At 37.8% G+C, this 27,140-nt stretch overlaps 1 pseudogene; it reads right to left on the reverse strand.

The window, feature by feature from the left end:
- Nucleotides 1–1,250: 1,250 nt before the first annotated feature.
- LOC101615952 lies at nucleotides 1,251–3,860 on the reverse strand (annotated as a pseudogene).
- Nucleotides 3,861–27,140: the final 23,280 nt, after the last annotated feature.

The following is a 27,140-nucleotide window of genomic DNA, read 5'->3' on the forward strand; positions in this document are numbered from 1 at the left end:
TGCATAAAAAGTGAAATCCTGACAGAACAACAGTAGGATGTAGTCAGACAAGTTAAAAACTATTTTTTGGGGGGTGGGGGAAGGCTGGAGAGGTGGTTTAGTAGTTAAGGCACTTGAGTGCAAAGCCTAACGATCTGTGTTTGATTCTCCAGTACCCATGTAAAGCCAGATGTACAAAGTAGCACATATATCTGGAGTTTGCTCTCAGTGGCTACAGGTCATGGCATGCCCATTTACTCTATCTCTTTCTCTTTCTCTCTCTTTTTTCTGTTTCTCTCTGTGTACAAATAAATAAGCAAAATATTTATAAAAACTATGTTTTATGGAAGTTATTGCATTCCTGATTCTTAGCTGCTTGAGTTGAACCTAGGGCCTCACACATGTCAGGCAAATGCTCTACTACTGATGTACATTCATCCCCAGTCCTGAATTTTTATCAAGCTTTATTTTACTAAGTGAAAATCATAAAAATATTAAAGATAATAGGGGTTTTATTGCCTTCTTCTCAATGTTTTCAGACAAAATGTGTGGATTCTACATTTTTTCTGAGTACAAGAACATTGGTCTGTAAAACAAAATTAATTTTAGTGAAATCCTAATCTGTCAACTCAATACATATTATTTTACAATAATTATATTAGTTCTTGGGTTTTGGAAGAACAAAAAATTGTCTTCAGTACAAAAATAGAGCAAGAAGTACATGAAATCAAGTCAATTATTTTTTTCATTTTTTTCACTCAAAAATGTATTATAGATGTTTTCAAAAACTTTGTTATCAGTTATGTCTCATGTTAGCATTACATTCAGATATTATCAGGGAAGTTGGCTAAAGTTTAAAATACACCCCTAAGAATAAAATTGTTCTTTTCTCAAGATATCATTGTAGCCTAAACTGGCTTAAAATTCCTGTGTCTATTTCCAAAGTGCTGGGATTACAGGTGTGTACCACCACCACTGTCTTCAAAAAACTAACAGTACAATTCTTCAAGGAACAGTTAAGAAACAAGGTAGACAGCATGCCAATCTAACATGTACTTTTGTTATCATTGCAGCTAAAACAAAACTTTTCACTGGGTATAAAGGACTTTGTGTGTACACTCAGTGCAATTAAAAAAAATACCATAGTTATGATTTTACAGTATAATTTAAACAGATTACAAGTATTTTTTTTTCATAAGGGAAGAAAATTCCTTTGAAAGTCACTTGAAGCTTGCACAAAAATGACCATTTCTACAATACAAGATTCCAATTCAGCCTTTCAGAGATGACATTCCAGCTCGCATGATCTCATCAACCAGGAGAATGTTGGTAGCAATCACAGTGCAGGAATGAAGCAGCTGTTTCTTCACACAATAGTTATCCCACACACCTACATCTGCTGCCACCATCGGTTCACCTGTGTTTAAGTCCACACCTACAAGCTGACCAGTTTCTGTATGTTCAGCTTTCATTATAACTAATGTTTCCTGAAGGTCAAAACCAGAGTTCTGTTAAAGAACGTTGGGAATAATGAGTAGTGCATCTGCAAATGCCTGGACTCTAAGCTGGGCCCTGCCCTTCCCACTTGGCTTATATTTAATCAGGGCTTCTGCTATCGCCACTTCTACAGCACCAGCACCTGGAACCACACAGCAGTCATCAATGGCATTTTTGACAGCCCTCAAGCCATCTCTTACTGCATCCTTGATCTGATTGAGCGTGTGCTTATTTGGTCCTTTGATCAATAATGTGACAGAACGGGGATTGTTACATTTCTCAATAAAGGTGAAATTCTTTTCTCCCAATGTGTACTCATACACAAGTCCTGCATATCCCAGTCAGGATTTAGGTCAGCCAACGAATTTAGAGCTACCCCGCCACATGCAAGAGTCAGTCTCTCCATATTCCTCCTTTTTGCTCTGTGCAAAGCAAATATGCCTTCTTTTTCAAGAGCATCTAAGGAAAATGGGTCAATTCCCTTTTGATTAATAACAACAAATCCTTTATCTGAATCACCACAGACTTTCTTTTTCAGTTCTATTATATTTTTAACTCTATCTTCAATGCATTTTCTTTCACATCTTACTAGCTTTTCTCTCTCCTCTGCACTCTTGTAAAGAAAAGCCCGAATTCACTTCTGTTTTCTCATACTCTAATGACACATTGCATGTGAGGATGTATGCGTTCTCTACTCTTTTCTTCATGTCAGGATGCCGTGCTCCGTGATCCCATACAAGTCCTCTAATTAAGCTTGTATCAGTTTCAGATTTATGTTTCATCTCCATGATTTCAACCATGAAGAGGTAAATAGGTTCATCTTTTTTTTTTTTTTTAATGGCCAAAATGGAGTCCATGACAGCTTCTGTTAATACATATGCAAGTTCAGCATGAACTTTAGTTTGAAGAGATGTTCTGGCCACATCTACAAGTGTTTCCCTATCCATCTCTTTGCTCACTTTAATTTGTTCCAAAATTTGAAGGGCCTTTTCCTTTGCAGCTTTGAAACCTTCAGTGATTATTCTGGGATGAAGACCCTCAGAAATGTAGAGATCTGCCTGCTTCAGTAGCTCTCCAATGATGAGAACATTGGAAGTAGTACCATCACCAGTTATGTCATCCTGGGCTGTAGCTACTTTTGCTATTAAGGAAGAAGTTGGGTGTTGAATTTGCATTTCATGAAGCAGCACATTGCCATCTTTAGTAAGCTTGATATCTCCAGCACCAGAAACAAGCATCTTCATGGTGCCCTTAAGCCCTAAGTTTGTCCTTAGCACATCCTGCAGCCCCCGAGCTGCGCTGATATTCACTGCCAGAGCCGCGTGAGCTTGGGCCACCTCGGTCTTAGGATTTAGGGTCTTCACCGCCAACGTAGCTGCCCCGCAGACATAAAGGCAGAAAACGATGCGACAACTTAAGCACAAGACTAAGTCAATTATTTTTATGTTGATTTTTATAAAGAAAATATCCCTACCATTGCATTTATTCCTATTGTTGTGTGGTTGATTAAAACTTCTGTAACTGTGGTAAGTTGGAAGGCTTTAGATCCACAGCTAGATTATTTTAGGCTATCTCTAATGTCCCTTGTGCTCATTCATTCTCTGTGTTATACCTGCCATGTGAATGAAACCTTTGGGGTTGTTAAAAGCTAAGAATGCCATCAGATAGCATCTTTGGCCTATAGCAGAGATTCTCACACCTTTTTTTGTAACTCACTTAACAATGCTTTCACCAATGTATTTGAAAAGTGCTTGAAAAATGACTATATTTTGTTCTATAACTACAAAAACTTCATGACACTACTACCATTTTGTATATGTGGGGAGATAAGCCTTAATCCATGTTCCCAGGCAGCAGTCACTCATATTTGCATCTAGAATAATCTATCTCTTAGTCTCTCTGAGAAGAGAGCTGTGTTTTCTTACCCCCAATAAATATCATCTCTCTTAGGCATGTAGCAATCATGAAATAAACACATTTTTTTTTCTTTTAGGCTGTTATTTGCAGTCTTTATGTCTCTGATGAGTCTGTCTTTTAGTACAGAAGACCCTGAAGAAAATTCAGAAGGGAAGAAGGAGCAATATTTCCCTCTCTGATACTGATACTGTCCTAATCTTATCTAGCACCCTGGAAGATTAAATGAGGAATGTAGAAAACACACACTCAGATATGGAATTGTTATCTCTCCTCAGTACAGAATCACAGAACAGCACACTAAATTGCATATCTAATTGAAACAGGCACTTAAATTGGCTTTTGCTAAAAAGTATTGACTCTTTGCTTGGGAACCTAAGGTAACTAAAAGCAAGATGAAAGCCTGACATTATGGCCTTCATTCTGTATCTGTCTTCTTTACTTTGGCTGATGACACAGAGATAGCTCATTGTCCTAAACCTTCAGTCACCTTGGATTCCAGGAAAATATAATCCTCAGAGGACAGATCTTTCCCTAAATTTCCCTATATTTCTACTCTGCTTCAAAATGACTGAACATAGCTCTCTGAGTTGCTAAAGCTCTGGATTTTGCCCTAAAACAACTCCAGTAGCACAATCTCAACTTGGTACACAAAATCCCAAAATACATGTAATATGCAGGAGTCATGACTATGAAGTATGCAAGCTTAAAAGTTGAAAAGAGGAGGCAGGCTACAACACAGCAGGTGCAGGAGTATAAGGAAGAAGAGACCAGGAACCTTCCTGGATTTGCTCATTAGTTCAATGAAAAGAAACTTTTCTGCATCAACTTTCAGATAATATACTTTGTTTATTCTCATAGATAAGGAGGGAATGTCTGATTCTTAAAAATGTATAGAAATGGGGCTAGAAAGATTGATCACTGGTTAAAAGCATTTCCAGAGCAAGCATAAAGGCCTGTAGCCTCTTGGGTTTCGATTCCCCTGTAGCTATGTAAACAACTGGGTATATCCATACATACCTATAAACTTAGTTTTGTGGGGAATAGAAATCAGATAATCTCTCGGGCTCACAAAAACAGAAAACTCCAGAATGATTAAGAGATTCTATCTCAAGGAAACACTTAAAAATGAGCAAAAAGAAGATGACACCCAAAGTTCGCCTCTGGCCTCCACGCAAATGATCACAGAGTGCATAGATCTGTACTCACATATACACTACACACACAGCAACACACACATATGATACCATATACATGCATATGCAAAAAAGATACAGAGATGGGTGGGAAACTGTATAGTTGGGACATTTCTCACTTTATTGGATTTACATTTGGTACTTTCCTTGTTGTTATGAGAAAATGCCTGACAAGAAGCAAATTAAGGGAGGAAGAGCTTGTTTTGGTTTATAGATCAAGGCCACACAGTCATGGCATGGAGGAACATGAGACACTTGTCATATTTCAGTACACTATATAGAAGCAGAGAAATGAATGCTGGTGCTCAGCTCACTTTCTCCTTTTGATTTGCCCATGGCGTGGTGCTGTGTACAGTTAGCATAGGTCTTCCCACCCCAACCTAAGCTGGAAGCTCCCTCACAGACTTGCCCAGAAATGTGCTTCCTAGGTGTTTCTAGTTCTAATCAAGTTGTCAGGCAACAGTAACCATCCCAGGAATCGTATTTGAAATAGTTTTAGACTACTTATTTTATATAGTACAGATTCTCAAGGCCAACACTACTGACTGTTGGGCTATGTGGATCCTTGTGGGGGCACTGTTTTAGGTATCATAATATTGTGTATATGTGTGTTGTATTCACGTGCATGTGCATATGTATATATGCTGATGTGGTGTCCCATGCACTCCACCAACATAGAAGAAAAAAAAAAACGTCATCAAATTACTTGAAATTTTGATAGCAAAAGCCTGGGTTCTTATGGCTCCAACAAGCTAGGCTCAACCACCATCACACAGAAAAACAGAAATGGTGAAAAATAGACTTTTTAGATGTAGTAACATTGGGAAGAGGAACAAATAAAGGAGTCTCAATGACATCCACTTAAGTCCATCTTCAAAGGGATAATAAGAAGTTTAGGTTTAAAGAGAGGACAAGATGTATAATTGAGCAGTTGTGGTCAAGATGGAGTCTCACTCATCACTAACTCAATATTATTTCAGCTTTCCTCCTGCAAGGTGTTAAGTTGTTATTCCCGGGATTGTAGGCTTATACTCATGGATAGCTGTTCTCTTGCAAGTGCCATACCATCCTACGAGGTTTTGTTCTGAAATTCAGTGTGACTCAAGGGGAAAGATTAAGGCCAATAACTTATCTCTGTGCCTTTAACCAAAGGACATACACAAAATAAAGGCAGAAATATCAGGATTCCATCTAGCTTTTAGTTATCTTGTGGGGAGTGAGTGAAGATTCAATGTCACTTAGCAAAACAACTTCTGGGTGTCTGCTTCAATCAGAGAGTATCTACAGCCTAGATCAGAGATTTCCCCCACTTTCCTATAACCCACCAGCAAAGGATTTGAAAATCGCCTTGATTTATAAGTTTTTTTTATTTTGTGACTATGAAAAGTCCATGTAACCACTTCCACATTATACCATATCATTTAGAGAATCTCAATCTGTGTTTTCTGGGCCATCTTATTTGATTCTGAATATATCATCTATTATTTCCTTTGGAGGGATGTTTGTTAACATTGGTTACCTGATTTCTTCATGATAAACTCCCATAATAAATTATTTCACAAGAGATATGAATAACTTTATTTTTATTTGCCTTTTATTTTCTTGGTGCTCAGAGTAGAGAACAGGATATTACATGTGGTAAGCATGTCCTCTACCACTGAGCTAAATCCCCAGTCCTATGCACATTTAAAATTGACTCTTGGGGCTAGGGAGATGGTTCAGTGAGGAAAGTGCTTGCCACACAAGCATGGTGACCTAGGTTTGGATGGACAGTATTAATGTGAAGGCCCATGTGATACTGAGGATCTGCAATCCCAGAATTCTTATGGACTGACTGGAGACAGAGCCATGAGAATCCCCAGAAGCTTGTAGGTCAGATAGCATGCCTATGAAGTATCAAATGATAAGAGGCCCTGCCTCAAACAAGTTGGAAGGTGAGGACTGACACTCAAAAATTGTCCTCTAACCTCTACATTTGCACACACACATGAACATACACAAACACACACACACACACACACACTCACACACACACACTAATACATACACATGCAAAGGTAAATCGGTTTGGATAATGAATAGACAATGTGACCCATTCTGCAGAAATATTGCACCAACAGACACTCTGACTTGCAAAGTATATGGGTTTTTATACAACTCAGGGTTTTTAAGCAACCCTGAGTGATATACTTCATAAAAATTATTTATGAATCCAGTGTATGAAAAATGGCATATCACATCATGTTGTACGATTTTTATTTAAAGTCATTTATTTTCCTACATGCTCTTCAATGAGCTTAGAGTGATTTTGTTTCATGATTGAGTCTCATATAAAACGCAGGTCTGTTTTATGACAGTATTTCATGAAATATTAATTACATGTTGAATAATTGGCAAATATTTCTATATTGGCAAATATAGTAGCTTAAATAAATTACTTTATTCAAATTAATTTTACCTATTTCTTTTAATTTTTTTTCTTTTTAATTTTTATTAACATTTTCCATGATTATAAAATATATCCCATGGTAATTCCCTCCCTCCCCACCCCCACACTTTCCCATTTGAAATTCCATAAATAAATAAATAACTTTAAAAAAAAGAATCTTGGTTTAATTGAGTAGAAGTTCCCTAAAACACTAAGGGAAACTCCTCATGCTGCGGCTGACAGTCTTGTTGAAGAAAGCCAGCAGGCATGGTAGCACAACCACACACCCTGAAAAGTAAGAAAATGCCATTTTAAGCCAGTGCTTGTGGCACTAAAATAGAAAACTAATAGTGTGACAGGTTATGAATACTGGTGTAAGATCACTTCTGGGGCTGAACAGATGGCTCAGTCGGTAAAGCGTCTGTGACATAAGCATGAAGATCTGAGTTTAGATCCCCAGCACCCATCCACAAACAAGGAACAATGTTGCATGTCTGTAATTCCCAGTGCTTGGGAGGTGAAGGTAGGTAATACATCAGGCATCTGGCTAGCCATCTTAGAAAAATCCATGAGTTCTGGGTTCAGTGAGAGACCTTGTCTCCAAAAACAACGTGGCAAGCTACTGAGAAAAACACTGGTCATCGACCTCTAGCCTTCACATGCATGTGCACACACATACAAGCACATCTCCACACAGGTGCATAAACATGAATATAAACATACATATGGGCACATGTACTACACATGAAATTTATTTTTACAATTACTTCTTGACAATTGAGTGTTCAGCATTAAGGGAGACATCTTTATCGTATCCTTCAAGGAATCAGGAACAATTGTGGAAAAGGCTGCAGAAAAAAATGTAAAAGCCACTTGATTACCCAACAAAATTAGGTGATAAGACTGAAGGCTACACATGCTTGGGCTGCAAGACACTGAAAAATCAAGCTAGAACTGAACTGGAAGCCTCCTCCCTGTTGACTAGCTGTCAGGATGCTGGAAAGACATATGCAGCCTATTGGGGAAATAAAAGTCAAGAATAGCCTGAAACAGAAGTGGATCCAGGGAGCTTCATAGCTGACCGGCCAGTAAAATGTGCCACCTGGTGCAATGGTGACATGTCTATAAGTGGGAAACCAGCTCCTCTTTGAGTAGATGCCTTGCCTGCTCTGTGGGAGGAAATTCATGTCTGGTACTGGAAACCTAATCAAAAGCCTATGGATGTGGAGGTAATAAGCCCTAGGGATGGAAAGCTACTACTGTTGCTTAGCTAACTAGATATATTGTGCCCACCAAATTACCTTCTGAATATTTATGCTGATGCCCATATACTAATGCTACTCTTTTGGTTATAGAAGTTTCTCTTTCCAGATGGTGGTAACTACTGGGAAGACTGAAAACTTATCAAAGTTCTGAGAAGAAGTGACAGCGGAGTGTTCAGCACTAAGTGAGACATCTTTATCATACCCTCCAATTCTCAGAGACCATTGCGGAAGTGGTGGAAAGAATCTAAGAGTGGAAGAAATGAGAGTACGTTGGAATATTGTCTTCAAGACACAAAGTGGCTATAGCATTCATAACACTATAGTGGCTGACGCTACCTACACAGGACATTCATAATATGAGAGCAAAAATATGATGACATCAAAATAGATGAGGCACTAGTTGTGAGGAAGAAGGAGTTTAGTGGAGAGAGGATAAAGGAGGACACAGAAGGAAAATAGTAAGAAGGGATTGTGATCAAGGTACATTGTCTATATGTGTGAAAATTTTCAACAAAATTTAAAAAGAAAAAAAAATAACCTTTCAAAAAGAATGTACAAGCCAAATGATGAGGAGGGATGCTTTGAAATGTTGCCTTCTAGAAACAGAGTGGTCACTACATTCATGACCTCACAGTGGCTGTTGTTGCCAGCACAAGACCCACAACATGTTGTAGATTGAGGAGAAAGAAGAGGGGATTCACTTGGGAGGGATGTGGGAAGAGGATAGTAGAAAGGGAATATGCAAATTTTCATAAATATTTTTGAAAATAAAATATCATTTCCGTTTAATAGTTAAAATATTAAAGTCCTTATAAAACTAAGCCTTGATTGAATATATCTGGAAGAGTTTGTTCTCTTAGAATATTTAAAACCCTGAATAAGACTTAGTGTAAAGAGAGGGATTTTCCGTATTTCACAATTTTTAATATTTGGTATTAATATGAGGATAACAATTTTATACCACCAACAATAGTAGACCCACATCTAAATTCATGATTTAACTATTTAAATAGATTGCATTTAAGGCAAAGTAAGAAATAACACAAAAGATATAACTGAAAATATTATTTCTGATTTTCCTTCTTTTTAGTGATGCTAATGAGACTAAATTATCCTCTGTTCAAAAACACCATCATCAGTAATGTAACAAATTGACAAAAGAAAGAAGAAAGGACATCTGCCAAAATACAAGTAATTAAAATAAATGCCTGTCTTCATTATGTTCACATTAAATTTATCATACAATTACTGTATATTGTTTTTGTCTTCTGTTTCAAAGCATTTTATAGTACTAAAAGTTGTTTTTAAATAAGCACCAAAACTGGAACTTCTATAGTGAAAACAAGAAAGAAAAATATAATTTACTCTTAACTAAGCTTCTTATGATTTTAAACCAGAACATATTTTGTGAGTCATTTGAATAGATGCAACTATATAACTGCTAAATATATATAAGGATGATAATTATAGCACTTTGTCATAATAAAACATAGAAAATCCCCCACATACTCATCAATATTGTATTTTTAAAACATAAATGTTATATTTATGTCAGGGAATGCTATGTGGTCTATAAACAGAATAAATTTTCCAGAGTATACTGATATGGGTTGATCCATACCCTTTTAGCAAATATGGAAGGTTGTAATACCATACATAGAGGTTAAGACAATAACTTTAGTTTTGACACATTATAAACATATGCATTTATTTATTTATTTATTTATTTATTTATTTATTTATTTATTTATTTATTTATGGTGCATGAGAGTTCAAGCGAACATATGGCATAGTGCACTTGTCAAATTCAAAAGCAAATTTTCAGGTTGGTCCTCACATTCCACCTCATTTTGAGGCAGGGTACTCTCGTTGTTGTGTAATGGTCTATTCGAAAGCTACAAGGAACTTCTCCTTTCTCTTCCCTGCATCTCTCCAAAGAAGCACTGGGATTACAGAAACTGCTGTTGTTTCTGGCTTTTAACTGGGGCCTGGGCATCTGAAATCGTGGCATCGCAAGTGTTTTGCCCACTGAGCCATCTCTCCAGCCCCATATGTATACTTGGCATAGGTACTAGAAAAGTTTTTAAAAGAGTTAATTAAAAAAAAATCTAGCCAAACATGCGGATTTATGCCTGTAGTTCCCGAACTTGAGATGCTGAGGCAAAAGAGTACCCATGAGACTGAGGCCACCCTAGGTTCCAAAGTGATTTCCTTCCAGGTCAACTTGGGTTACAGAATTAGACCCTACGTCTGGAAACCAAAGCACCAACCAACCAAACTTCTAAGACAAGATAAGACTTTGAGAAAGGCAATGGAGAGAAGGTGGGACTTGGGCAATTTACTTGTATCTTATTCATTTTAACTCCTTTTAATTCTGTACCTGCAAGGTCCAAACAAACTGAAGAGTAATTATTTCACTGGCTCATTTCTAAGGGCCTGGGGCTGTTTTTCAGTGATAGAGAGCTGGCCAAGTATATACTAGGTACTGGGTTCCATCCTATCACTATTGGGAGGGGAAGAGAAAACAAAAAGGTGTTGTTTCTAAAATGATTAATTGTAATTATTGTAAACAAGAAGTCCTAATATTGAAGATTTCCCTATTGTCCCAAGCATGAAAAATTAGGCCTATGGACAAATGAAGAGTTAGTAAATAAGATTTTTTGAGAAAACAGAAAGTTCTAAAGTGACAGGGCAAGTTGCTTAAGACTTCAGCTGCCATCCAAAGAAGAAATTTAAAGGAGGGAAGAGAAAATTATGTTTTTTTGAATAAGAACTCAGAAAAGTAGGCAGACTTTGCAATGAGGACCTGTAATCAACTATATGGTGAGAAGTGCTTCTAAGGAAAATAGTAACATTATGTCAAAAAGGGACAACTATTTCTCCGACTTCCTTAGCATGCACTTAGGTGAGGGTGATGAGTGGTGGTTTCTTCACCAGGTGTTTGATGGGCTACACTGGATTAACTCTTAAAGGAGAGGACCACAGTTCTGATACCCCCACCTCCCTCGATTTTATATGGTATTTTAAATCCTATGGAGAGGCAATTGTGATGTTTGCTTCATCAATATTACCTGTGAGACAGGATGTGTCATCTTTCTGTCTGTAACCTCCAAGACTATTAATGTCTGCCCAGCTACAATTCTAAGCAGACCCCAAACATGAACCATGCTCTATTCCTTCCTCTCTAGAGTGCTATACCGCTTGCTGCTCTGGGAGCTTCTATGAACTGCAAGACAGAGGTAGCCTATATGAGACTCTCTTCTAGCCTCTGCTCCAAGCTCACAGACCTCATCTTCCTCTATTCCTTATTTCATTCCAAAAACCTTCCAAAATCATCCCAAGTCATCAAACTCTTCTTTGAGCATGATAAGGAAGAGAAATGAAAAATATATATATAATATATATCTATATATACATTTATGTATGTATATTATATATAATATATATGTGCATGTAATGTATATACATAGTGTATATATTATATATAATATATGTGTGCATCATATATATATATATATATATATATATATATATTTCAAAACACATTTTGTATGACTTAGAAAAGAAATCTTGCTTCCACCTATAGAGTGCTAGGATAAAAAGGCATAGGAAACTACACCTGATTTATGCAGTGCTAGAGATCAAACCCATGGCTTTACGCATGCTGGATAAGCACTCGACCAACTGAACTACAATCCCAGCTCCCCATTTTCTTAAATGAATAACTGACAACTAACGGTTCATATTTGCAATATACAGCATATTTTGATATATGAATACATTGTGAAATGATTAAATCAAGCTAAATACCATATCCATCACCTCACATACTTACAAGTGGAAACAGCTATGTATCAATCAACTGTCACATATACTATACTACATAATTTTACATATCAAATGTGTTTAAGTTAGCTTATTAAAATTTGACATGTATTATTATTTTCCATTTGCTTTTCATGAGTCAAATCATATTCCCAATAACATATTTCCATTTTCATCTAGTCAGAGTTAATTAAATCTAATTCAACAGATATTTCCTGACCAGCTGTTAGCCAAAATAAAAAGTGACCAGCTAAAAACTGATGCCTTCAGGGAGATAGTATCATAGCAAGAAGAGGCAAATGCTTCTACAGTAAACAGGCCACAATCAATTGCTGAGGGAACATAAAGAAAAAGAAAGGCAAGATCAGAAGAGGAGAGTGTGCAGGGTTACCTGACAAATGGATAAACATAAAAAAGGAAACTAAAGGGACTCAGTGGGTAAGAACACTTGCATGCCCAAACATGAAAACTTGAGTTCAGTCCCCAGCATCCACGTAAAAACCTTTCCATGACCATACATGAGTGTATCCGATTACTGGGACTTTGTGGTCAGCCAATCCAGTCCCAAAATAGAAAACTCTGTCTCAGGGAAACGAGGCAAGTGCACAATACAAAGCAACAACTGACATTTTTCTCTGGTCTCCATACTCATGCGCACTGGGCACGCGAACACGACACCTACACCAGACATGTACCACATGTACTACGCCTACACATACACCAAAATAAAAGAAGCTAAACAGTTGGAATGCACATGGTAGTACACACCTGTGATCTTCGCACTCAGGAGGCTGAAACAGGTTTGAAAGCTTGAAGACAGCCTGGGTTACATTAACAAAACAGAAGAAAAAGGAGAAAGGAGAAGAGAACAAACAGGGTAATTGTCAGGAACACAAGAAAACTGCCGAAGCAGGAAGGCTATCCCCAGATGATGCAGCATGCCCTTTTCCTCTGAAGCAGTCAAAATCTAGGAAGGAGAGCTGGCCTCCCTGTATCCCGAGGAAGAACAACCCTCTCGCTGAAGACACAGGGACACAGTGAAGAAACTGAGAAAATTTCTCCCCAGTTTTTTCCCATGACATCATACCCTCTACCTCATTATTTCCTCACAATTCTCTGGTGTTCATCCACCTGAGCATAAAGCTACACAAGTTTAACTGTACCTTCAGTTCTGCATCATTTTTTTTTCTTTTTGGGGTCTTTAGAGTTTACCATGTAGTCAAGGATGGCCTTGAATGCAGTGGTCCTCCTGCTTCTAAACCGTGAGTGATGGGATTATTGCTGTGTACAGCCCTTGTGGCTTTGTTCATACTAGACAAGTGCTCTACCCATTGAGCAAGCAAACCAATTATTTCATTTCCAGTTCTGGGTTTTTCTACTCCACTCATTTTGCTATGGAAATCAAAGTATATATTCCTTTGACCACTCAAACGCCAAGCTTTTTATTTGTGGAAATGCTGTAAAGATATAATCAGAGGACTAAAATGTCCTCTCTCCTCCACTCCCTTCTGACTCAGTGAGTGAAATAAAAGTAGCAACCACATAAATTTCTGTGATGCGTGGTTTAGACCATCAATACAGAATGCTCTGTGAAGAAGACAAAGACCACTTAATGACCACAAGGTACACTTTACAAGCTTCCCTTCTCTATAAATCTGGCTCAATGATTTATGAAGGACTCATTTGTTTCTACCTCAGAGTAGCAGAAATTATCTCAACAATATGGAGCTTTGAAAACTCTTGGTGTCCTGAATTAGCACATCACATTTAAAAGGCAATCAATGGCATATGACCTTATGTACCAGTTTTTCAGCAAATTATATATGGTTCAAATAATTAAATATATCTTTGGTGTACACAATAAAGCACATCTAAGTGATTGGTAAATGAAACTGCTGGAGACTTTTAGTGAAAACACTTTAGATAGGTATTGTGGTACACTTCTGTAATCCAAGTATGCAAGAGGCTAACGGTAAGGATTGAAGAGGTATTACAGGTCTGCCTAGGCAAAATAGTGGGACCTTGCCTCTACTGTCACTGTAGGTAAAAGCTAGCATTTCACTTTTCAGTGTCTCTATAGTATTTGGCATGTATCTGTCCTCATACAGTGAAACAAATGTTTACTATTACTTTCCTCCATTCTATTCTTGGGGACTTGTAGGACATGTATTATGGTTTCTTTCTACAACATTACTTGAACCACCTCAGTGCTTCCCATATTTTGTGGAGTATTTCTTGGCTTCATAATATGGATAGATAAACAATTGCATAGCCAAGGAGTTCATGGGGGGTTGGGGACCACTGGACTAACTTATCTCTGAAGACATTGTAATTTTAAGCAATTTTGGTTTTCTATTCTACCATTACTGTTAAATTATTATTATTATTATCATCATCATCATCATCATCATCATCATCATCATCATCATCATTTTGGTTTTTCAAGGTAGGGTTTCATTCTAGCACAGGCTGACCTGGAATTCACTATGTAGTATCTCAGGGCAGCCTCGAACTCATGGTGATCCTCCTACCTCTGCCTCCCAAGTGCTGGGATTAAAGGCGTGCACCACCATGCCTGTCTTTTCAAATTATTTTTGGCATGTGTGTGCAAGTGTGTGTACCCCATGTGCATGCATGAAGAGTCCAGAAGAAGAAGCTGGGTGTCTTCTTCTATTGCTGTTCTGCCTTAGTTTGCTGAGATAGGGTCTTCTCCCTGAACTTCAAGTGAGCCCTGGCAATCCTTCTGACTCAGCCCTCTCAGCTCTGCAGTTATAGGCACGTGTGGCCATGTTAGTGCTAGGGGTCAAACATAGGACTTCATGCTTATACAGCAAGCATTGTTACCCATGGAGCCATCTCCCCTGTTCCAGTTTCTTTTTGGTTTCAGTTAGCATGTAAAATAATGAGCTTCATGATGGAATTTCATATAATTATGCCAATGTACATTGTACTTATTTTCCCACACAAAATTCCTTCTTTTCACAATTAAATTGAAAGACTATCATAATAATATTTTAACCTTTTCAACATTTGCTTATTTTCCACTCTTCTGAGTGGGAAACTAGAAAAGGAATTTAAGTACAAATAGAGAATTGTGTATAGTTATGAAGTTAGGTTATTATTTTTATGTCTTCTGCCTGAAAAGACAAAGGCCCCTCTTTGATTCCTCAGGACCCACATAAGGCAGATGCACAAAGTGGTACATGCTTCTGGAGTTCATTTTTAGTAGCTGGAATTTCTGGCACACTGATTCTCTCTTTCACTCTTTTTTTCTGTCTAATTCTCTCTCAAATAAATAAAATAAAATAAAATATAAAACTATTGCCTTCCTACAAAATAAATGTGTCATTTATTGTTTCTCCAACGTGTAGGATGTGTATGAAATTATATATATATATACATATGTATATATTCATGTATGTGTGTATATATACACCTATATATACATGTATGCCTATGTATATTTTTGTATTACATTTTCTTCAACATGAAAAAGTAAAGTTATAAATATAAGTAATGATACCTAATAAAAATTTCCTCTACTTGTCCAAGTTAAAAGCAATTTATAGGTAATTCAAAAATCAAAAAGGAAATTATAATGGAATTAGAAAATATTTTTTATTTTTATTTATTTATTTGAGAGTGATGGACAGAGAACGAGGGAGAGAGAGAGAGAGAGAATGGGTGCGCCAGGACCTCTAGCTACTGCAAATGAACTCCAGATATGTGCACCCTCTTGTGCAACTGGCTAACATGGGTCTTGGGGAGTAGAGCCTCAAACCAAGATCCTTAGGCTTCACAGGCAAGCTCTTAACTGCTAAACCATCTCTCCAGCCCTAGAAAATCTTTTCAGTTAAACAATTATTAGACACTATCACATGTCAGAACTTGTAGAACATAACAAAGGTAGTTATTGGAGAAAATTCTAAATTTTTATTTCTCAGAATTTCAAAACAATGAAACCTAAAAATTAAAGAGTAATGCACTCTAGTTAAGATGTGAGACTAACTCAAAGAAATTAGGAAGAAATAAAAAGTAGAAATGATGAAAAACACAAAGATATGATAGAAAAAAATCAACACAACCAATTTTATTTTTTGGAATGGCTATATTACATAGAAAAACATATATAAATATTCATATACACGTACATTCTTTACTGAATCTGGCTGAGTTCCAACAATATTTACTTATATGAGTCCAAAATTTTCAATAACTAATAAATAGTTTGTATTTGTGATGTAAGGACTTAACTTAGAGTACCATGCTTGCTGTTGAATCCCATTCCCTTTAACCTTAAATATTTTACATTTAAAAATGCAAAAAATGGAAAAGAAATAATAGGGTCATATACCATCCAGGTCAGTGTTTGTCAATTGTTTTTTTTTTTTTTTTGTTAGTGTAGTTGTGTATGTGTCTGTACATATTCATGTGTGCGTTAATAAGTGCATGTATGGCAGGCGTGCATGTGGAGGTCAGATGATTAAATTCAGGTGTTAATGCTCACATCCAACCTTATTTGAGGCAGGCTCTCTTGTTCCTGCTGGCAAGTAAGCTGCTTGCAATTCTCCTGCCTCTATCTCCCATCTCACTGTAGGCACACTAGGATTACAGACATGCCACAGCATTCAAGTTGTTACCTGGGTTCTGGGGCTCCAAACTTCCCAGCCCATGTTTGCCAATTCTTAGTTGAAACATTCTCTAATGCAAAGCAAATGCTATCTTTATTTCCCATAATTAATATAACTTGGCAGAATCAATATTTCTTCATTTTTGAATAATGTTTGTTTCCATAGCAATTTTCTCATCAAACTCACAAATAGAAGACAAATCAAAGAGGTCATAATACATGAAATCACGACTTCCTATGCAGTGTTCTAGAAAAAATAATTAAGTCTGCTCTTATCTGAGAGAGCTGAACTTTAGCACTAGGACTTAGATCAATGGTACATGAAGTGTTTCAATGATTTCATCAGTGACTAACACTGAGAGTAGCATAGAAAACTCATTTGAAAGCTAGCTCAGGATGGTGACCTCCTTGCAGAAGCCTCCCCCAGACGGCCCAGGGCAAATGTCAATCACCTGAACTCATTTTACCTTGGCACATGTTCTCTGGTGTACTAGGCAGCTTCATGTTGCTGGAATAGTCATTCAACCCAGACACAGTTTATGGGAGGAAGTTTTTTTTTGTTTTTTTTTTTCTTCTCAAGCTTATAGATCCAGAGAGAAGTTCCACCAATGGTGGAAGAAGCTGCTTCCCATTCATACATCGAAGCAGAGAGAAAAACCACCATCAACCACCAAAAACCCAAAACATCAAGCAGCAGAAAGTCTGCCAGAGCTAACACTGTTCTCTATACCTTTGGGCTGGAATTCAGATCTGTCCCCAGTGACACCTAAGGGCTGGACTCCCAGATCAATCCCTAGTGACATCTCCTCCAGCCAGGCAGCTGTAAATTCAAGTTATAAGCTTAATTAAAGACTTGAGTCTATGGAGGAGACATACATATGAATAATCACACATGCTCATTTCAAACTTTAGCCTTTTCTCTCACTTGAGTGTTCAGTATCTACCTTCCTTCTTAACTCACAGAGCTGTACCAATGGAGCCTGACATATGAAGATCATTCATTTGCAGATTATTAAATGGATAAATGTGATTCTCATAAAGTAAAACTGATATATCTTTTGGAACAAACTGAATCAACAGACCAAGTAAGAATAAGCTTGCTGCTTATCTTAAAATATAAGACAACTAATATAATAAAAGATCCCGTGATAGCTGAGTGGAAGTGGCAACATGAATACTGCTGTCACTGCTAGTCTGACAACCAGATCCAGGGTCATGGTGGCAGACATTGTGACCAACCAAAACCTATCAAAACAGAAATCCAGAGGCTACAAATAACACTAAATCAGACTGCCAACAGGCCTGCCATGGCTCAGGGAAAATTGCTGCAGAAGGTATGGAAGGATTGTAAGAATCACCAAGTGGGTAGGAATAACTTGAGGCATGGTCTCCCTGATCCCCTACAGAGACTGAATGAGGCTTTTATGACCCCAAAGTGAGTATTATAACCCCAGTGAGGAGGACCCAGGGAAATGGGAGCAAGAATGAGGGGATAAAAGAGTATTAAAAAAGAAATAGTTCTATTGAGTGATCTAGGCACTCAATCAAATAATATATATTAACAGAAAAAATGTAGCTACATGTTCTGAGCACTAGGAATGACTCACATTTATGTTGAACAACAGAAAGTGAATGTATATATATATATAGATAGATAGATAGATAGATAGATAGATAGATAGATAGAGATAGATAGATATATATAGATATATATATAGATATATATATAGATATATAGATATAGATATAGATATATATAGATAGATAGATATATACATATATATATATGTGTGTGTGTGTGTGTGTGTGTGTGTGTGTCTTATGCATATGTATGAACACAAATTAAAAATAAACTGGGCTATTGGAAGTTGTCATAGTGGTTACTCATAGATATAAGCAACATCATTGAACTATGAAGAAAACAGAACTCTGAAATGCTTTGTTGCTGGATAGTGTTGTCAACTTGATTTAAATGGGACTATGATTCTTAGAACCCTAACTATTCTCTTTATCTGTCCACTTCTAGCCCAACCTGGATATATATGAGGAACTTGGACCAAGCAGTAGCTATTTGTCCTTTGAGAATTACCACAGTTATATATGGGATGGTCAAACAGAGTGACACCTGGGAATATAAACTCTTTCTCTCTTCTACACTATGTCCTCATAATCTCTTATATACTACACCTAAAGGCCAACAGGAACAGCCATTCACAGTTAGACCTTTAGCTGTAGAATAGAGGTGATGACTGTGTAGAAGTGGAAGCATCGGAAAGGACATCTGTGAGCAAGCCAACACTGCATCTGCGACTTCACATTGTGAAGGAGTTGGAGATTCCAAGTTCACAGCTGACTTTGAGAGTTTGATTATCTGCCAGGCATGGTGGCACACACCTTTAATCCCAGCACTTGGGAGGCAAAGGTAGGAGGATCGCCATGAGTTCAAGGACACCCTGAGAATACAGAGTGAATTCCAGGTCTTCCTGGGCTAGATTAGACCCCATCCTGAAAAACAAAAAAACAAAAATACAAAACACAAAAAAAGAGTTTGCTTGTCACAAGAGTCTCTGGCACACTGGCCCCTAACTTTTTCTATAATGCTCTGAAATATCTTTCTAGGTAGATATCTTCTTACTTCCTCTAACAAGCCTGTAAATGATCTAATCATAAATTCTTGATCTTATATGGAATTCATCTCCCTGTGTTAACTCTGGATAGTTGGAAAGATCTGAAACTCTTTGACTACTGGAAGAAAAACAGAAGTAACTCTCCAAGATATAGAAGGGTAGGACTCCTTACAATGGGGTCCTCCAGACAAGTAACACTCCAAGATATAGAAGGGTAGGACTGCTTACAATGTGCTCCTCCAAACACAAAAATGGCCTGGATATCCATGACCTCAAAGATCCTGACACTATCTACACAAGACCATTATAATAGCAGGAAAAGATCATGGCATCAAAATAAAAGATAGACTGATGGGGAAGGGATATGATGGAGAATGGAGTTTCAAAGGGGAAAGTGAGGGGTAGGAGGGAATTACCATCATACTTTTTTAAATAATTATGGAACTTGTCAATAAAAAAAGAAGTGGAGAAAGAGTTCGTGAACAAAGCCCTAGTAGCTCAGGAACTTGAAAAATCACTCAACTAATGGGATCTCATTAAGTTAAAGAGCTTTTTCACAGACAAACATACTATAATCAGAACCAATACATTACCACAGATTTGGAAAAAAAAAAATCACCAGCCATACCACTGACAGAGATCTAGTATCTAGAATCTACAAAGAACTAAAAAAAAAAAAAAAAACCTGAACGATATAAAATCCAAGAACCCACTCAAAACATGGGACAGAGAACTGAGTAGGAACTTCCCAAAGGAAGAAATACAAAAGGCAAACACATACTTAAGAAAATGTTTAATATCCCTAACTATCAGGGAAATGCAAATTAAAGCATCTGTGATATTCCATCTTACTCCAGACAGGATGGTAATTATTAAAAAGTCAAATGACAACAAATGTTGGTGAGGATGTGGGGAAAGAGGAACCCTCTTTCAATTTTGGTGGGAATGCAAACTTGTACAACCACTATGGAAATCAATATGAAGATTCCTGAAAAGGATGAATATAGAACTACCAACAGGCCCAGTTATTCCCTTACTGGGCATTTACCCTAAATGCTCCATGCTTCATTACAGAGATATTTGCTCAACCATATTTATAGCTGTTCAATTCATTATAGCGAAGAACTGAAATCAACCCAGGGGCCCATCATTGGAAGAATGTATACTGAAGTTGTGGTACATTTATAAAATGGAATTATACTTAGCAGTAAGAAAACAAATGATGCAATGATATTTATAGGAAAATGGAAGGACTGGAACCTACCATATTCAGCAAACACACAATCAGAAAGACAAACTCTACATGTTCTCACTCATCTGAGGTTCCTGACATGGATCAGCTCAAGTTTCTTGTATATCTGATAGGCAAATTGAGGCCCGGACAATAGGGATAGAAAGGTTTGTGGTAAGGGGAAGGGAGATTGGGAGGAATCAAATATAAAACTAAACCCAAAATGAACTGGTACCATAGAAACCTTTTACCCTTGAAGGTAAACTAAAAGATTTAACTCCCAACAGGAATATGGAGGGAGTGCCTGAAAAGAAGGGCCCTGGAGAGGATGAAATGAAGTCTTACATTGAACAACCCACATTGAGCTGTTGGCAAAGAGACCTATGAGGTCCCTAAAACAAGACAGGTTTCTATCAAAACACTTGATTACCTGCCTAAGGTGAAAGGTAAGATCTTATTGCTGCAGACACCATATGCTGCTGACACAGAACACTGAGAGACCTGGTTTGAATCTGGAAGAGAGCCAGTCCCCAGGCAGTTATCCTATTTAGTGCTGGAAAGCACTATGTGAGCTACTGGAGCAAAGTAGCCAACCATAGTGTGAGCAAGCAGGGGTCTGAGCTACTCAGAAGGAAATACACTGAAGACATGGACAAGTCAGTGCAATGGTGGCACACAGTCTGGGTGGGTAACCAATAGCTTGATGATTGGCTAAGGTATCTTCTCAGTGGAAAGGAACCTGTATCTGAAACTGGGAACCTGGTCAGAATCCTATGGAGACAAAGAGTATGGTCTCCAATGCCAAGCTCCCACTAGTCTTTGGCTGAAAGAAGGGCTACATCCATCAAATTTTCCCCTAAATCAGTAACATTTATACCATTTGTCCTATGCTGAGTTCACTCTCTATTGGAGAATCTGTTTTTTTTTTTTTTTTTTTTTTTGAGAAAGTAGCAAATCCTGAGGAAATAAACCAACCCTTGCACTTCAGGAAAGTCCCAGCTGAAACCACAGAGGAATTGGGGAGAGTAGTAAGAGTGTTGTTTCCGTAGTGAGCCTGACAAGCACTGCCAGGGTGAAGGAGACAGACATAATGAATTGCAGGTCGGTCTGGGTTAAAGTGAGATCCTCAAGAGAAAATAAAATAAAATAAATAAAAATAAATAAAAAAAAACTAATGCGTGACTTTTTTCCTTAGCCTAAACAACGTTCTATCATTCAGAAAATTGGTAAAAACTAACACAAATAGCTAAATTACACAGAAGAGAAAGCAGAAACTCATTTTTCCTGTCAGGTACATGTAAAAGTCTTTTCTCACAAATAACAAACTATTATCATAAAATGATGTCTTTTTCTCTTCAAAAACTGTCTAGCTGAATGAAATTGAGAAAAGCATCTGACTTCTTAGGAACTACGGTAAATTTTCCAAAAAAATGCTGAAGAATGACATACAGTAAGCAAGATTTTAAATTTTGCTCAATATAAACATGATATGTACAATCCTCCATTACTGGTCATTAATAGTATTTCAGACACTAGGCAGGACATTCTAATACAAGAATATAAAGAAAATGTTATGTTGGCTTAAACCTAGTATTTAATATAAATGGGTTTTACTTTATACAAAACAATTTTATACTATTGTTTAATCATGATTGAGAACAAAGAAAAATGTTGTATAGGTCTTACAAGCCTAAATAATCTATAACCCAATGTTTGAGAACTCTGGATTAGATAATACCAGATGTGTCTTCAGGCTCTGATTTTAACATAAATAAATTTTTATCATGCATTATAATAAAGCATCTATTCATATCTCTTTTATGGCAAACTATGAAATTGGCCACCAGAAAATTGCCCCTTTTTTGGTCAAGGCCAGAACCTGGTGCCTGTTAGCCACACCCTTTGTCTCAGAAGCTTAACCTTTTATTAAACCTGATACTGATTTTACATTCTAGCATAAATCTTTACTAATTCTAATTAGCATATTTTATGCACACATGTGAGTGTAGTTTGGATGATTTGTTTAGTGTGGTGTATGCACATGTGCATGATGTGTGTACCCCATGAGCTTGTGAACAAATGCTAGAAGAGAACATGGGGAGTCCTTCTCTATTGCTTATCCATATGTTTCTTTGAGACAGAGTCTCTCACTGAACCTGGGGCTGCTAAGTTTTTGGTTACTGCTGAGGATTGGTCACTGGCTGACCACTGAGTCCCATTGTTTCTCTGGGCTACTAAGGTTACTGGTGTGTACAGTGGATGCTGAGAAATAAAACCAAGGACAAATTAGGCCCTCTCAGGCTCTCATGCTTGCCTGCTGAGCCATCTTCCTAGCCTCTGCTAATTTTTTTTTTATTTTTTATTTATTTATTTGAGAGTGACAGACAGAGGAAGAGGGAGAGAGAGAGAATGGGCGCGCCAGAGCCTCCAGCCACTGCAAACAAACTCCAGACACGTGCGCCCCCTTGTGCATCTGGCTAACATGGGTCCTGGGGAATCAAGCCTCAAACCGGGATCCTTAGGCTTCGCAGGCAAACGCTTAACAGCTACACCATCTCTGCAGCCCCAAGCCTCTGCTAATTTTAATTGTATCCTTTTGTGACTTGCACGTTTTCATCATTATTTTACTAGATTAGCTATATATAATTCTTTTCACTACAAAACCATCCACTTGTCTTTTAAAACCATTTAAATTGGCAAGATTTCACTATATGACAAAGTGAGAATTTTGACAAATCCCCCTCTCTCATCAAGCACATATAAATCTAAACTAAATGGTCCAAACCACCCAGTTCAGAGCTCCATCAAGTGAACACATGTAAACAAATAGAGCTGTGCTTATTGTTGAGAAGCTGCTAGACACATCAGGCAAGGACTCTGTAAGTCTCTGTCCTACTTGTCTGGGGCTGCAACTCCAGTGCCTCCTTCAGTAGATGACAACGGCACTTGCAAGTGTAACAGAGACAGACTTCAGACTGACAGCTTCACAGCCTGTGATGGTTCCTCTTGATTGGACTTAGAATCACTTGGGAGACACACTTCTAAATGTGTCTGTAAGGGTGTTTCTATAGAGGTTGAACTGAACCCAAATAAAAAGGGAAAAAGCAAAAATCATGCTGAACACCAGCATTCATCTTACTGTACTTTCTGACTGAGGGCACAATGAGACCAGTTGCCTCAAGCTCCTGCTGCCATACTATTCCCAGTCAAGATGGGCTGTATCCCTTAAACACTTCATCCCGTGGGTCAAATTCTTTGGATACGTTGTCGCAGGAATGAGACAAATAGCTAACACAAGTCCAACAGGGTGGACTTGATTTGAAGCAGAGCTAGAAAAGCAGTGCTGTCAGAAGCAGTAGTAAACTCAGTAAGAAGCGAAAAGGAGAAACCTACAGCCCTGAGAGCCAGAAGTTTCAGGGCCAGGGGGAAGTCCTGAAGAAATTTAGCAGAGACAGGGCCTTTGGAACGGTACTACAGACAAATCTTAACCCTTTGAAACATTGACTTTGACTTAGCATGTTCTCTTCTAACAACTTTTATACTTGTGTGCTTTAATAGCTAAGAGAAAATAGGTTTACAAAATTTTAATCTCTTTGTAAAGGCTATCTTTAATAAAGCCCAGCATATGGGGGATTTTGCAAGGGCATTTTTGGAAATTTTTAAAATAAATAAACTAATTATATATATTTAAAAAATGGAAATGAAGGCTGGAGAGATGGCTTAGTGGGTAAGGTGTTTGCCTGTGAAGCCAAAGGATCCCAAATAGACTTTCCAGGACCCACGTAAGCCAGATGCACAATGGGGCACATGCATCTGGAATTCGTTTGTAGTGGCTGCAGGTCCTGGCATACCCATTCATTCTCTCTCTCTCTCCCTCTTTCTCTCTATCAAATGAATAAGGAAAATTTTAAAAAAATGGAAATATGATCCCTTGAGAAGTGCAAGAAAAGCTCTCCAAGCATCTGACTGACCAGCGACATTAGAAGTATAAGCAGGAAGAAACAAATGGACTCAGGGGAAAGTAAAGGCTGAAGAAACATTTAAAACTTCCTGCCTGAACTTAGAATGGACATTAAAACCCCACACAAAGTGATCAGCAGAGTGTGACAAAGGGCTAGAGGTGCTTGAGAACCACTGTCAAAATTTACACTTAGGTAAAAAATTCCACAGAGACTGCAATGGCCATAAAAACTCCAACCCGTGTCACAGAAGAACCAGGTCCTAAAAATTAAATCAAGGCATTCTAATAAAAATAATACAAGCAGGAGGGCTGGAGGTATGGCTTAGTAGTTAAGGCATCTGCCTGCAAAGCCAAAAGACCCTGGTTTAATTCCCCAGGATCCACATAATCCAGATGCACAAGATCTGCATGCATCTGGAGTTCACTTACAATGATTGTGCCCATTCTCTCTCTCTTATCTGTTTCTTTCAAAAATGTAATGCAAATAAAAACAAACAGAGAAGAAAAGGCAGAATCCAAAGTTAGTATAGCATACTCTTAAAACCTCTCTAGGTTTTTCTGGGTATGGTGATGCAAACATATAATCCCAGGGCCCAGAAAGCACACTTAGGAACATAGTATCAAGCATGCACAGAATAAGGGAATGTTTTCCATACTCCAGAAAATACCTTCGTTTTAACTATATATATATATATATAGTTAAACTATATATATATATATATATATATAGACAACTTCCATAATTATAGTCAATAAACACTGATAATTCACTTTCCCTTCACGTTGCCCTTCACAACTCCACTCTCCATCAACCTTCTCCCCCTCTCAATTAGTCTCTCTTTTATTTTGATGTCATCATCACTTCCTCCTGAAAATAGCTTGTTAAAAATATTTTATCTCTTTGTGTGTGTGTGTGTGTGTGTGTGTTTGTGTGTGTCTCTATGGGTGCACCAAAGATCCAAAGATTCTTGCCACTTCAAGAGATAGCCAGATGCATGTTTCACTCCTTGCATCAGGCTTTTCATGGTACTGCTGACTTGAACATAGGCCTGCAGGCTTTGCTAGCAAGGCAGCAAGCAAACCCCAGGACAGAAAATTATCTTTTAAAAGAAATTGATTCTGAATTAATCCCAATGTCCGAATTAGCGAATCACCTAGGCCTGCAGGTTTTGCAAGCTAACACCAGCCTAGAAAAAAAATCTTTTGAAAGAAAGCATCTCTGAATGGGTCTCAATGTTGGACCTCAAAGCAGATATCAAAAATATGTTCCAAAGCCAAAGGAAACCATGCATAAAATATATGGCCTGTGGATATAGTTCAGTAATAGAAAACCTGCCTACCCTGTGCTTGGCCCTGGCATTTCTCCCCAACACTGCCAAAACAAGAAATATAAATTATTCAAAAAATTATGATGAGCCGTGTATGGTGGCACAAGCCTTTAATCCCAGCACTTGAGAGGCAGAGGTAGGAGGATCGCCATGAGTTCAAGGCTACCCTGAGACTGCATAGTGAATTCTGGGTCAGCCTGAGCTAGAGTGAGAACCTACCTCAAAAAAACAAAAACAAAAAAATGTTTTGATGAATATTGCTTAGCTGTTAATGTGCTTGCCTGCTAAGCCTAAATACCCAGAATCAAGTCTCCAGAACCAACATAAGCCAGATGCACATGGGGGAACATGTGTCTGGAATTCATTTGCAAGGGCTAGAGGCCCTGGCTTGCTCGCACTCTCTCTCTCTTGCTCTCTCACTCTCAAATAAGTTTTAAAGATAAATAAAGATAAAAATATACAAAATGTGTGGTGTAAACTCTAGGGCAATCACTAAAAAAATTTATGACAATTATTTAGTAAATAAGGATGATGGCTAAAGAAACAAATACTATGTAAATAACCAAATGGAAATTCTAGCAGAGAAGCATCCAAAAAGTTATATATAAAGTTCACAAGGGCTGAAGAGATGGCATCGCAGTTAAGGTGCTTACCTGTGAAGCCTAAGGACATAGGCTAAACTCCTTAGAACCCACATAAGCCAGATGCTCATGGTGGCACATTCATCTGGAGTTTGTTTGCAGTGGCTGGAGGCCCTGTCATGCCTATTCTCTCCCTCCCTCATACCTCCCCTCCCCTCCTTCCCTGTCTCCCTCCCCACTCTCTCTCATAAATAAATAATATATGTTTTTAAAAGTTCAAAAGAGGGACTGGAGAGATGGCTTAGTGGTTAAGTTGCTTTTCTGCTAAACCTAAGGACCCAGGTTCAATCCCCCAGTAAACATCAAAGCTAGATGCCCAAGGTGGCACATTCATCTGAAGTTCGTTTGCAGTAGCTGGAGGCTCTGGAATGTTCATATTCTCTCTTTCTGCCTCTTCCTCTACCACACACACACATAAATAAATGAATAAATAAAAGTTCACAAGAGGAATTCAACAGGAAATTTGAGAAGGAAGAAAGGAGTTCTACAAAGAACTTAAGACACACCAATAATATCAATTTTGAAAAATAGAATAAGAAAAGAAAGAAGTAAGCTAAACATGATTTCTAATCAACAAACATACCAAACAAATGTCTCCTGAACACCTCAGCAAAGAGG

The sequence above is a fragment of the Jaculus jaculus genome, chromosome X (assembly GCF_020740685.1).
Source record: "Jaculus jaculus isolate mJacJac1 chromosome X, mJacJac1.mat.Y.cur, whole genome shotgun sequence".
In the NCBI taxonomy this organism is placed as follows: Eukaryota; Metazoa; Chordata; class Mammalia; order Rodentia; family Dipodidae; genus Jaculus; species Jaculus jaculus.